Genomic DNA, 14,535 nt, shown 5'->3' on the forward strand with positions numbered 1-14,535 from the left:
CTCATATTAGCTATTGATATAAAATGTATTTCTTACCAAGAGTTGCAGTCAACAACGTTTTAGAATCTATATTCTATTTTAACATATCCCGAACATACACATTTCTCCTAATGTCTGATGTATTCATCTCCTATTGCTGTAACAAATTACTACAAACTCGGTTACTTGGAACAACACAAGTTTATTTTCTTGCAGGAGGTGAGAAACTCAACATTAGCTTCAGTACACTAAACCCAAAGCGTCCAAAGGGCTGGTTCTTTCTGGGAGCTTAAGGGGAGACTCTTATCTGGCTTTTAGAGCTCCTTCCTCCATCTCAAAACCAGCAGTGAAGCATCTTTAGATCTTTCCCTGCTTCTTTTCATCTTGCTTCTTTCTCTCTTATCTTTGCCTCACTCTTCTAGGGACACTTGTGATGACATAGAAGCCATCTGGATAACAGGGTAACCATCTACCTGAGGATCATTAATCACATCTGCAGAGACCTTTTTGGCATATAAAATAATGTACAGGTTCCAAGAATTAAGACATAGGTGTCTTGGGAGACATTCTTCATCCCCACCACACTTGACCTTTGGTCTGCTGCTTCCTCCATCATAAGATGCCCATTCTCCTCTGTACCCACTCACATCTACCCCTACATGAAGGCTTTCACCTCACATCCCAGTGTTGGAGATATAGAGTGAGAAAGGATCTCATGTTTCTTGTTTGTAAGATGAAAACTTTAGGCTAAATCTATGGTGTTCAAGCCTATTTTCTGACATTCTTGAAAACTTTGTTCACACACAATTTTACCTGGTGTGACAATATGTGATTAAGATGAAAGCTGCACTGTCCTCCCCATTTCAGTAATTTGCTCAATTTGGTGTCACCAAACTGAGTTTTGGAGTCCCCCCCCACACTTGTATCAACATCTAATAGATACAGGGATGCCTGAGAAGCTTCCACATAGCTCCTACTTTAACAAGGAATGTAAGGTCTGAAGATATAACTGCTACGGGCTCTCGGCCTCTCCCAGTGATCACTGAAGTCATTGTCATCGCAAGGGTAGACTGGAAGCTAACAGATAGGCTTTAAATGTCAGCCCCTTGATGGCATATAATAAATCCTCCTTAGTAATTCATAGTTGGTGCCATTACATATATTCTCTGGGCCTCAATTTTGTTAGCAAAAGAAGCATTGGAGGAAGCCTTCACAAATGCTTCCTGAGAAGCTTTTAAATTGTAGAAAGGAATAGGGCATTATGGTAGACAGAACATTTAAGATAACCCCTAAAGACCCCTGCTTCCTGTTATACAAACCCTGAATATTCCCTTTTCTTGATGTGTCAGGACATGGGAAGATGATGAGATTTCACTTCCATGAAAAGGTGGCAAACATGAAAGGATTTTGTAGATATGATTAAGTCAGTGGACTTTGAATTAATCCAGAGGGATATTATCCTAGATGAATCTAACTTAATCAGGCAATTTCTTTAAAAGATGGTCCAGGCATTTGCTGAAGGGAGGGATTCAAAGCAAGACAGGCACACTTCTGCTCACCCTGAAGTAGACTACATTATAGAAAACCACAGCCCTGAGGGAGCTGAAGAGATGAGAGAGACCCTTAGCTGACAACCAGTATGAGGACCTAAATCCTAAGGCTGCAAGAAAATGAATTCTGTCAAGAAGCAGGGAGCTTAGAAGAGGATTGTGAGCCTCAGAAGAGACTAACCCTGTCCCACATGTTGACTGCAGCTGTGCCTGAACAGAAGATGGACTCCAGACCCATGGAAACCATGAGGTTATAAGTGAATATTATTCTAAGCCCTTACATTTGTTGTGATTTGTTATGTGACAGAACAAAACTTATTTCAGGCATTGAAGGGAATCACCAAAGCAGAATCTGAACTATGCTGATGTAAGACATGAATATTAATATAAACTTAACATTAAACTTAAGTGATTTTATGCAACATCCCGGAAAAAAAGTTGAATGCATTTTTGTTAAATAAGCAAGACATAAAAGGCTAAATATTGTATGTTTTCATTTATATGACATTCTGGAGGAGAGAAAGTTATAAGGATGAAGAACAAAACAGTGATACCCTGGGGTGGGGGAAGGGAAGGGATTTACTTCAAAGGGCAAAAAGAGAAAATCTGGGTGAGTGAACTGTTCTGTTATGATTATAGTGGCAGGTACACATTTCTATACATTTGTCAAAATCCATAGAACTGTACATCACAGAGCTAATTTTACCCTATACAAATTTAAACTTAAATGATGTTAAAAGACTTACAAATTACTCACTTGGATTTTTGGAGGTCTAGAGAGAGTGGTTTTATAATCTTGTCCTCTAAACTCTTCTGTCACTTTTATGAAGTCAGAATCCAGATAGGGAAACAGTACCCACACTAGGTATTTTAACAGTGCTATAATTGGATGTCCTCAAAGGCCCATGTACTAAAGGCTTAGTCCCCAGCTTGTGGTGCTTTTGGGAAGTGGTCGAACCTTTAGGAGATGGGACCTAGAGAAAGGAAGTGAGGTCACTGAAGGTGTGTCCTTGAGGGAGATTATTGTGACCCCAATCCCTCTTCTGTTCCTGCCCCCTTTGTTCTTCTTGGCCATCATGAAGTGAGCAGTTTTGCTCCACCACACACTCCCTACCATGATGTTCTAGCTCACAACAAGCCCAAAAGTAATGGAGCTAATAATCATCCATGGACTGAAAAGTCTCTGAAACTGTGTGCCAAAATAAATCTTTCCTCCTTTAAGTTGATTTATTTCAGGTGTCTTGTCACAGCAACAAATCTGACTAACAGAGAAGATGAGATTTTGATTCAGACAATGGATTGATTATACAGGTAGAGAACTAAAACAGCAAAAAGCAATGTTAGAGTAATTCAGAAATAATTGTAGAAATGAAACCTAAGAGGCTAGCGGGAGAGCCCTGAGGAGCAGGTGCTGGCTGGCTTCTGGCAGCATCCCTGTGGGGACTGGCCCTTTCTGAAAGAACCAAAAGAAGCTGGTAGACATCAGCAGTTGAAACCAACTGTCACACAATTACTTGGGTGACTGTCAAAAAATAAATAAAAAACAGAAAAAAGCAATAAGTTCTTTTCTCACCTTCTGGTCTCCGTATTGACAGAACTTAACTGGGAACCAGCTGCCAAAGGCTCATTCAAAATATAGTTTGCAGAGTCCTAGCTCCAGTATTAAAAGAACTGTGTGTAGAACGGAGAATTTGGAACCCAGACTCCATTCATAATTTTATCCAGATTACAAACCTGATGTGCTGGCCAATGAATGAACAGTGTCCAAGCTGCAGATGGAGATTGGGAACATGAACATGGTGTGCAAGTTCAGCTGTTCTGCTGATGGCTAAGGAGTCACTGGCATCACACCAGTTATCCAGTGTTATCCTTAAAGTTAAGCAAAGCAAAATGATCTAAGAGAACTTATAAACAGGGGAAATTGCTTTAGTCATTCCTAAGTATTCAGTCACTGTAATCACGACTGGTGATTCTTTAGAAATGTGATGAGAAAAATGTGGCAGAAATCCGTGAGCCAAAAAGGTCCAGTTTATTCAGTGCTGAGACATGGCCTATAAATCAACAGTCCTTACTCATCAACAGTAAATACCGTGTCTTTTGACCTAGGACTTATATGCTTGCTCTTACCCACACCTAAAAACAAAAATCCCAAAGAATTTCATCTTCTGTTAAAATTAAATTATTCTGCAACCCTTAAAATGTTTTCCTGAAGCTTGCCTGCTTAATAGATCCCATCATTACTTTTCATTAGCACTAAATAAAGCAGAATGAAGTTCTTCATATGAAACTTCAGAGTTTTTGCCATGATAATTCAAGTGCCTACTATTAATACATTTCTTTTTTATTCAATAAACTTATGACTTACATAAAAAGTATTCATTGCTCAATCAAAATTGGCATTACCAAATAAAAGTGAGTTGAATTATCATATTCTGTGGGCTGCTTCTATGAAGATGAAAGTATCCATAATAGAAGATTTCTAATTAATAAAGAATGTCACCTATCCATGAAGGTGTCCTATAGACTAACAGCCTGGGAATTAAAAAAAAAAAATTCAAGAATTCAATTTCCATGTTCAGAGTAAGGAGGATGCTGTCCTACTGATCGCTGGTAATCATCAGAGTTTCCAACCCAGGAATCGAAATTTGCAGTGAAACAATTTGTTGGTAAATTGTTTTACAATAGCTTTCCCCCCGCTTTGTTTAACCCACTTCTGTGAAGTGAAATTTATAAAATAATTAAGAAGCAAAATCATCTATTTTATGGCTGCTCATATATTAGATCATCTGGCAGATGAGCAAGAGAACAGGTGCAGAAATGAACTGTTCTATTGAAGAGAGAAAAGATTTGGCCTTCAGGAGTGTGAAGCTGCAAGAGAGGGAATGGTGGTGTAATATTTGAAAAGTAAACCAGAACTTGAAAACCAGGCTAAGAAGGTCTGATGTTATTCCTTGGAAGCTTTTTAAGTGCATTGACAATGTCTTGTGTTGAGTATTTGATAAATGCACATTTAATCAGAGTTTGAATTATCTGGTTCTGCCAATTTGGAAAATGGTTAGGGAAAGAAACACTTAAGAAATCATCAAGTATTCCAGTTAAGCATAATTGAAGAAAGCATTTTTTTACTCCAATGTTCTCAAAACTCATTGAAAAATCTAACAATAATGGAACAGTAAGAAAAAGACCCCACCCAAAATATAACCAAATGACCATTCCATCTTCAATAAAATAAAGAAATGTTTGCAAGTTCAAGCCACAAACTCTGAAACATACTTGAAAGTATTGTGAAATCGAAGTGAAGGAGAAAAGTGAAAGTTGAACCTATGTTCTAAGATCTTTAATTGGAAACATTTCCCTGAAAGGAAATTTTACATTGTGGAAAAGTCTATCTAAAGAAAAAAAATCTTAGTGTGGTCAACCTAAGAATGTAGATGACCCAGAAGAGAAGTAGGGGATGTCTCTAGAGACAGTTCCCTAACCACAGAACAGCAGGGAAATGGGGCTGAAGAAGGACTCTGTCCATGTGTCACCCTCATGCATTTTAGGCCTCCTACTCTGGGAACACCACATGTGTTCAGAGCCCCTCTACTTTAGATACCAGTACAGAAAGCCTTTGACTGAAAGCCTTGGCTGCCATATTGCCTCTTGAATGCCAGCAAACTAGATAAACTTCCAGAACAAAGGAAATAAAAGAGATGTGATCACTGACATCATTAATCTGAAACAAAGCCAAGGGCTTTGTTCACTCCACCCCTCTTCACCCATTTTTTCGACCCCCATTTGACAGTAAGTAATGACTATTAAGAAATAACATGTTACATAAGTCCATAGATATTACTACAAAAGTGGGTGGGAGAGGAAGAAAGGAAAATGCACTGAAAGACAAGCAGAAATTAATCAAAGAACTCAGAGTTATGTATAGTTTCAAAGAAATGTCACATGGGATAATTTCTTTAAAAAGAGAAGACAAAAAGTATAGACAGTAGCATGTGAGTATACTTCACAAGAAAAGGAAAGGAAGGGAGGAAGGGAAGGAAGGAGGAAAGAAGAAAAGAGAAAGATGAATGAAAACCTCCATAAGGCACTGGGGGCAACTCAATATATGACCCGAGGAAGTCACTCAATTTCCAAAATAAGCAACATGGTTGGAAAAGTCACTTGTGTAGTAGAGGGAAAATCTAGTTGGCTGTATTCTTCTCCACAGTTGCAATTTCTACAAAATAGGTGATAATGGATTCAAATTGGAAGGTTTGTGATTTCATGTTTATCTTAATAGAGTACAGTTGGATAAATGTAGAAATATTTATAAATATGTGAATATATATCAATACACACACATATATTTCTTTTTTTTAGATAACCAATATTTTTTATTGGTTGTTCAAAACATTACAAAGCTCTTGACATACCATATTTCATACATTTGATTCAAGTGGGTTATGAACTCCCATTTTTACCCCAAATACAGATTGCAGAATCACATCGGTTACACATCCACGTTTTTACATATTGCCATACTAGTAACTGTTGTATTCTGCTGCCTTTCCTATCCTCTACTATCCCCCCTCCCTTCCCATCTTCTCTCTCTACCCCATCTACTGTAATTCATTTCTCTCCCTTGTTTTTTTTTTCCCCTTTCCCCTCACATCCTCTTATCACATATATTTCTTTACTCCATTGGCTGAAATGGTCTAAAGGAAGGAAAAGGAAAGAAGTACCATACCCAAAGGCAATGAGGACACCCACTCAAATCTTGGATTCTAAATATCAATAACCAATAAAGCGGAACAGGTCTTCTTGGAGAAATGGGAAATTCTAGGTCTGGGGCAGGGATATGCAAGATGGGCCTGGAGCAACTTGTAGTGACAGGAAGTACTGCTTAAGAGCCAACTGAAGGATCTCCCAGTGGCAGAAACTAAAACAATTTTAGTAACAAAATAAATAACATAGGATTGCATCATAAACCAAAGTACAAAATAATATCCTGGAGTCCATACTGATGCAAATAAATGATTGAGTAAATCAATTCATAAATAAGAACAGGGGAATATGTACAAAAGAATTCCAAATGTATGTAGATGTTTCCACTCCAAGTAGATAAAACATAATTCCCTACCTTTCAAGTACAGGCTGCACACAGTGACTTTCATCCAAAGAGTATATATGGAAATGGACCTAAAAGAGTGGAGAAACCTGAAACACTGAATTAACTGTGTGGTTGTTTGTGTCAGCTTTTGTCTCACTGTGACCAAAAGATCTGTCAGGAACAACTAAAAGAGGAAAAGTTTATTTTGGCTAATGATTTCAGAGGCCTCAGTTCATAGGCAACGTCATTGCTCTGGGATAGGGGTGAGGAGGAACATCACAGCAGAAGGGTGTGGCAAAGGAAAGTGCTCAGGACATGGAAGTAGAAAGAGAAAGCTCTGCTCACCAGGGACAAAATACAAATTCCAAAGGCACCCCCCCCCATAGCCCAGTGATCTACCTCCTCCAGCCACACCTTACCTGCCTACAGATACTGCCCAGTTAATCCATATCAATAGATCATACCTCTCATCATCATTTCACCTCTGAACATTCTTGCATTGTCTCACATATGAGCTTTTGGAGGATACCTCATATCTAAAACATAATAGTGATCAAGATAACAGCATCACTGATAAGTCATGTTGGTAGTATGTGCCCTTGATACAATGTGATAAGAATGATACTTTTTCTCTCTGCTCTGTTGTCCAAGAACCCCAAACCCTAATTTCATCGTGAGAAATACATCAGGCAAATTAAATTGAGGCCCATCTACAAATCACCCTGAGCTGTATTCCTCAAAACTGCCAAGGCCGTTCAAAACTTCTGGTACAGCCAGAGGAGCCTAAAGAGACATGATGGTTTAATGTGATATGATGTCCTGGATGGGATTCTGGATCAGAAGAAAAAAATCAGATTAAAAACTAAAGGAATTCAAGTAAAGTATAAACTTTGGTTAATAATAACTCATCAATAGTGGTTCATTAGTTTAGACCAATATATTAACAATAAGGGAAACTGGGTATTGGGCATCTTTTTAACTTTTCTGTAAGTCTAAAACTATCTTAAAATTTAAAAATCATAAAAAACATTTTCATAATATATTTATTTCACAAAATAATTTAAGGCAGTGTTCCTTGAAATATGCTCCCCATATGTTTTAAAATTATGATTCAACTTATAAAACTTGAATGCATACCAACTTTTTGGAATTCATCTAAATTTAGCAAATACACATTCCTGAAACAACTTCTGTATATGAGGCTCTGTACTAGGCACCTCAGGAATTGCAGAAATGAACCACAGCTCTTCTGGAAAGTAATGTATGACCTTGCAGAAAACAATTCATCCTGTAAGTTGACACTTTCTGCAAACATGCATAGCAGTTCTCAGAAATCATCAGAGTTCAGCAATAAGCAGCAAAAGCTCTTGTCGGAGCCTCACTCCCACTCTTCCTGGTGCCTTCATCTTCCTCCAACCTCTGCTTTACTCATGTACCAGTAGGCAAGCCCACAAATATCCAGCTAAAGCAAGTCAAGGGTTTATATAAACAAATTTTCAAGAAAACAAAGCACCCAAATGAATAAACCAGATGGAAGAAAATATTCATATTTTTCTAAGTCCTTTACCTATTCAATTGGCTTCATTTTTAAACTTTTTATTATGCAGTAGCCTTGATACTTTAATTAGCCAGATAATTGTCTTCTAGCTTTAATCATACATTTGGGGATTGAATAAAACCCTACTGTTTGTCTTTTTGAAAGGAATATATTGAGATTTTACCAGCAAGGGGAAAGAATATGAAAAAGTCATCTAAGTATCATTCAGCACAGTTTTGAAGGCCCCACCCTGCTAGAAGGTGTTTGCCTGTAGACAATCATAGACTGTCTAATTTCTTGGATAATTTGTAAAGTCAAATAGGCCAACTCCAGAACAAGGAATAAAATGAAAAGGAAACACAATTTAATCCTTAATTTATAGAAGCAAAGAAGCAGTGTGGAAGTGAGGGCAATTATTTGTAAAGGTCTGATAGTTGGAGTAGAGTGATCAAAGTGTTACTTAAAGCACATCAGTGGTAGCCCTGACACATTTATGGTAGTGAAAGGATCCATGCAGATCCAATAGGAGTTCCATAGAAATGAGGTTCAAATGTATATAAAACACAAAAATCTGTTTTTTAATGGTACAGTGTTCAAAATTTATTCCTGATTCTCTTCCCTGCATCCCCAAACCGCGGCTTCCAATCATAGAACCTGCAGTGGCAGCATTCTTCACTTGGCGTGTGTGTCCAAGTTCAAAATTTGGAGTAGTTGGAAAGATAATCTGACTAGAAGAAAAGCAAAACTCAATAACAAAAACGACTTATGAAAGGAGGAGAAAAGTCAAGGTGAATTTAGTTTTCTAAAGATGCTATGATCTGGCCAGGGGAAGCAACACATTTTGCCAGTTGGCTTCATGCAATCTCAGATTAGGCCCAGACACACGTGGAACTTCTTCCTGGAATTGTATGGCCACGCTTCTGTGTTCCTTAGGATTCCCCAGCTTAATCATCTAAAAGTTCGGAACTTGTCCCTGGCCTCTCAGTTCATGCATGTTTCATCAGAAGCAACAGCGCTGAGACGCTGCTCTCCTCCTAACAGGACTGAAAAGTGCATCATGTTCCTGGCAGTCCTTGTGTCCTGATCTGTCCCTTGGCAAATTCTGCCACTTCTGGGAAGACCTATTGCTGCTTATGTTTCAGGCTTGCCCTTTCCCTCCCTCTTCCTTTCAGTCAGACATTCTTTCCTCAGCATGCAGAGAATTCCCCTTGGATTTTGCTAGAAAGGGTCAGTACACAGCTAACATTTATGGGCTGGTCCATATCCACGTTCCCTAGACAAACTAGAAATCTCAATAGGCTTGCAGGGAGTTAATGCAACATGCTGATCATCCTGACATTTCACAACCATGAAGGACTTTTCTGTAGAAAGTAAATGGAAAAGAATTCAAGTGTCAAAAGATTAGAACTTAAAAAATAAAAAGTCAGAGCAACATTGGCAGCATATGAATAAAAGCACAGGGGAGTTTCCTGATTCTTTTAGGAAGAGTCAGCTTATGCCTAAGAGAGATGCTCACATCCCAAAGTTTTAAGCAACTTACACACTGGGCAGGGTGGAAGTGGAGGAGCAAAAGGAGATGCAAACTGTCAGCCACAGTATTTCATGGCCATTCATCTGACAGCAGAACTGCTGAACTGATAGGCATCTTTCATTTAAGTTCAGTTGTCTGGGCTGGTACTTAAAGAATAATGATAATAATAATGACAACTTATATGAAGTATATTGTAGCTAAGTTTCCACTGCTTTATGTAAGGTTGTTATGGTGTAGGTATGAGGTATCCCCTAAAAACTTATGTGTGAGAAGATGCAAGAACTTTCAGAGATGAAATGATTGGATTATGAGAGCCTAAACTTAATCAGTGCATTAATCTATTGATAGAGATTAACAGTAGGCAGGTAGGGTATGGCTGGAGAAGGTCAGTCACTGGGAGTGTGACTTTGGGTATATATTTTGTCTCTAGTGAGCAGAAATGCTCTCTGCTTCCTAATTGTCACATCCTGAGCTGCTTTCCTCTACCACATTCTTCCACTATGATGTTCTACCACACCTTGGACTGAGACCTCTGAAACTGTGAGCCCCAAATAATCTTTCCCTCCTCTATATTGTTCTTCTCAGGTCTTTTGGTCCTAGTGATGAAAAAACTGACTAAAACAGGGGCTGGGGTCATAGCTCAGTTGTGGAGTGCTTACCTGACACATGTGAGGCACTGGGTTCTATCCTTAGCACCACATTAAAAAAAATAAATAAATGAAACAAAGGTATTGTGTCCCTCTACAACTAAAAAAAATATTTTAAAAAGACTAAAAAAAAAGCTTTTCTTTCTAGTGACTCAATATTGTCTCAAAACTAAATTATAAATTGGGGTGATCAGACATAGTCTTAGACTTCAATTTCTAGGCCAGCTAAAAAATTGCATGATATAAAATGGTGTTAGAGTTTCTACTACAAGAATCCCAAATAGAAATCTTCTCATCCAATGCCTTATTAAAATAAGCAGTTGATCCTTTAATTCTCTGGAAGATATATATTCTCTTTCTCTTTGTGCTTCTCTGAAAGTGAGAGGATATGAACGTCTTTCATCTTCCAGACTTGCCAGCCACCTTGTATGTAGTGGTACAGCTAAAACAACTGGTAAACTACTGAAAATGCATTTTTTTTGGGGGGGGGTGTACATAGGCATTGCTCTAAGTTTCTAATTGTCCTCTTCTGCCACCTTGGCTCCATTCTTGAGACTCCCAGTCTGCCTCATCTGTGTTAGGTGCTGGGGTTGCTATACAAAGTACAATAAAATGAATTGCTTAAACAACAGACAAATATAGAGTATACACATCTGTGTGCAGTGGGAACATGAGGTTAACGGAACAATTCTATAAACTGGGCCCACTGTACTAACCCCCATATACTTTTTTTGGTACTGAGGAGTGAATTCAGGGACACTTAACCACTGAGCCACATACCCAGTCCTTTTTAGTGTTTTATTTAGAGACAGGGTCTCATGATTTGCTTAGCACCTTGCTGTTGCTGAGGCTGGCTTTGAACTCGCTATCCTCCTGCCTGCCTCAGCCTCCTAAGCTTCTGGGATTACAGGTGTGCACCACTGTGCCTGGCCCTAGCCCTTTTTATATTTTATTTGGAGACAGGGTCTCTCTGAGTTGCTTAGGGCCTCACTAAGTTGCTAAGGCTAGCTTTGAACTCGCAATCCTCCTGCCTGCCTCAGCCTCTAGAGCCATTTTAAAAATAAAAAAGCAGCTTACCTTTAGTTCTGCTTGGCTTAAATTAATAGGATATGTTATATTCCTAGTAAAAAATCTGTTATCTGCAGGAAAAAAGAAGGTCCCAAATGTCCATAAGAAGAATAAGTTACTCTAAAGGGGCATAAAAGTTTTATGACCCTTACACAGACCAGATCCCAGAACCTAGAAAACAAGGATAATTTCCCCAATCATAAAATCTGTAAGAACAGGTTCCAATTAGAGCTGGTCAGCATGGGCCAAAGTGACCTAGCATTGTTATGTGTAGTAGGGAAAGTCTGATGTCATCTGCTGTCGGTTGATAAAAGTCAAAAGGTGGATCTGGGTGGGATTTTCAGGAAACTTCCCTGGGATCCCCCCAATAAAACCAGAGGACAGGAAGGGCATGTCATCCTTTTCCTCTTTAAGCAGACCCATACTCTCCCTTAAGAGTGTTCCCTTTTCCTGTCTCTTCTAATAAACTCATGCCTGCTACTGTGATCTGAAATCTTTCCAGCATGATTGAAAGAACCAGTAAAGAGGGGGCCTCCTTGGCTGCCTCAGCTTCTCAACAATTGGGAGTCCTGTAACAGGGCCCATTGCAGATGTGGTATTAGTGACCAGGCTAAGTATGCAGACAAAGACCATCCCTTGGAGGGATGACACTATGGAAGAGAGCTGCCTGCCCATGTGGATCCTCCACTTACCTTTGGTCTGTTAAATAAAATCCTGTCTTACATGAACCACTGAGGGGGTCTCTTTATTATAGCAGCCTAGCTTAAACCTTAGTTAGTACATCAAAACTCATTTGGTAATCTGTTTCATGCAGATATATATGAGACATTCTTCTGCAACCCTTAATTACCCATCTAAATAAACAGGTAACCAAACAAAATATTTTATTGAAAATCAAGTTTTTAAAATTTGGTTTTATCTAATTAAATGGATGGCTAAAAAATAAATGAGCACATATTTTAATATATGTATTTAGTATTATTACCTAGGATGGCTTGCTTCTTCATGTGTTTTTCTTGCTCTCTGTTTTCTATGAGTGTTTTTCATATTTGTGGTTCAAATACCAGGTTGTACACAAGATACTACAGAGAACACAACACAGTTTTAGCCATCTCTTCTGTATGGTTTGATTGCCAAAGTCAGGTTGTATGTTTCCTATTTTAGAAAAGATTGTCAATTTACACAGAGTTGATCTTCCTTTTGAACACATTAATTTGGTAATAGTGACTAAAATATTATATGCAATGTGACAGAGTAGGAGAAAAAAAATTCTTGGGAACTAATTATTTGAATTCTATTATTCATTCCATAAACAATTATTGGATTTGTTACGCTGTGAGAGTGCTGTGCTCAATGCTCCACTGACACTTAGGCCTTGGTTTCTGTGCCTATTGCCTTTAATGCATAGAAGAGAGGAAAATCTTATATAAAAGTGTAAGTACTGGGATAGAGGCATCGGTAAGACAGCATTCCTTAAGAATTTCTACTGTAAGCCCTCCTCCCAATTTGTCACTATAATATCTAATCAGCTTAGAAAAGAATAAAAATGTCACCACCAAAAATTAGGAGTAAGAACCAACTGTTAATAAAATTTGAAGGTGAATCAATACAGTCAGAATTATGGAAAACTCTGCTCATCTAGAAATAAGTATGAATTGTCCCACTTTTGTCCCAACTCATCACTCCCTAGATCAGACATAGAATTGTTCTAAGGAGAGACTGATAGGTGTACCAAGTGTCTCCTTCTCACAATATAACTATACAAAGGAGGAAATCTGTTCAGTGCTGGCACTTGGGCAAAGACAGCATCCGGTCTTTGAACTGAGAAAGACGTTTGAGAAAGTAGGTAGAAAGTGGAACCAGGACGGTAAGGCTGTGTTTAATACAACTCTTCCGTTATCTACTGCAGCCCTTACACTGAAATTTTCTCCCCTGTCCTTGCTGCTGCCAGCACGGTTGTCATGTTCTCGGACATTGAACAGATGGAATATAAGGAAGACTATAATGCATAAAGGTTTTTCTGATTCCTGTCTCTGCCCCCCTCCCTGACAAATGCTTTATATGTTTAGATGCAGCATGTCACTCCCTGGATACCTTTCCTCTATTTCCTAGGAATTGCAACCATTTATAGGGTAAGAAAAGAAAGCAGAGAGAATAAAGAAAAAGAGGATTGGGAAGCAGTAGCACTATGGCTGTACCCAAAAGCTGTGCTGGGAAAGCAGATGACACCCTCCATGAACAAAACAGAAAGAACTTCAGATAAAAATAAAGAGAAAGTACAATATGTAAAGAAGACTACTGATAGGAATCCAACCTAAGAATTGAGATGTTTCTGATGAAGAGACAAGAACAATTGAAAGATAAGCAATAATTAATAACATAAGCCTGACCATCCCTGTTTTCGACTGATCGCAGCTCATTTAGCTATAGAACAGGTAATTTCAGGCTGCCATTCGCCTGCGTCTCGCAGACAAATTACTCAGGCTCAGTGCTAAAGACCCACGGAAACTGCTTCTTGGAGCCTGCTCCTATCAGAACAAACACCGAGCCCGGAGCGGCTGAATTCCGGCTCCCGGAACTGCACTGGCCCGGGGCTAAAGAACCCACGGAAACTGCTTCTCGGTCCGGGTCCTGCTGAATACTGTGGAGGTAAATACCAACTGAGCCTTCATAGGCAGTGGCAACAGGATTGAGACGGGGCTTGTGAGGGCCGGTCAGGACTCACCCATTGCTTTGGTCACCCGGCAAAGGGAACGAAATGCTGCCATTCGCATGGGATACCAACATGGCAGAGATCTGATGTCATCAGAAAGCAGCAGAGGCGAGAACTTCATCGATACCAGCGGCGACAGAAACAGTTGGTCTCCAGGTAAAGAAAGTGAGTAACAAACACCCGAGTCTCTCTCACTTTGTCATCAAGCCAGAGGGGCAGAGCAGAGCCGCCGCCCACGCCCAGAATAGGCCCAGCGGCCCGCTGGCGTGGCAGTCACGTCCCCCCAATTGGAGTAGGGGCAGAGCAGAGCCGCCGCCCGTGCCCGCAAGGTAGGCAGACCTGTGACTGACCGGCAGAACAGGCCCAGAGATCCGCGGGTGTGGTAGACACGTCACCCCAATTGGAGTAGGGGCAGAGCAGAGCC

Source organism: Marmota marmota, unplaced genomic scaffold (genome assembly GCF_001458135.2).
Source record: "Marmota marmota marmota unplaced genomic scaffold, marMar, whole genome shotgun sequence".
Taxonomy (NCBI): domain Eukaryota; kingdom Metazoa; phylum Chordata; class Mammalia; order Rodentia; family Sciuridae; genus Marmota; species Marmota marmota.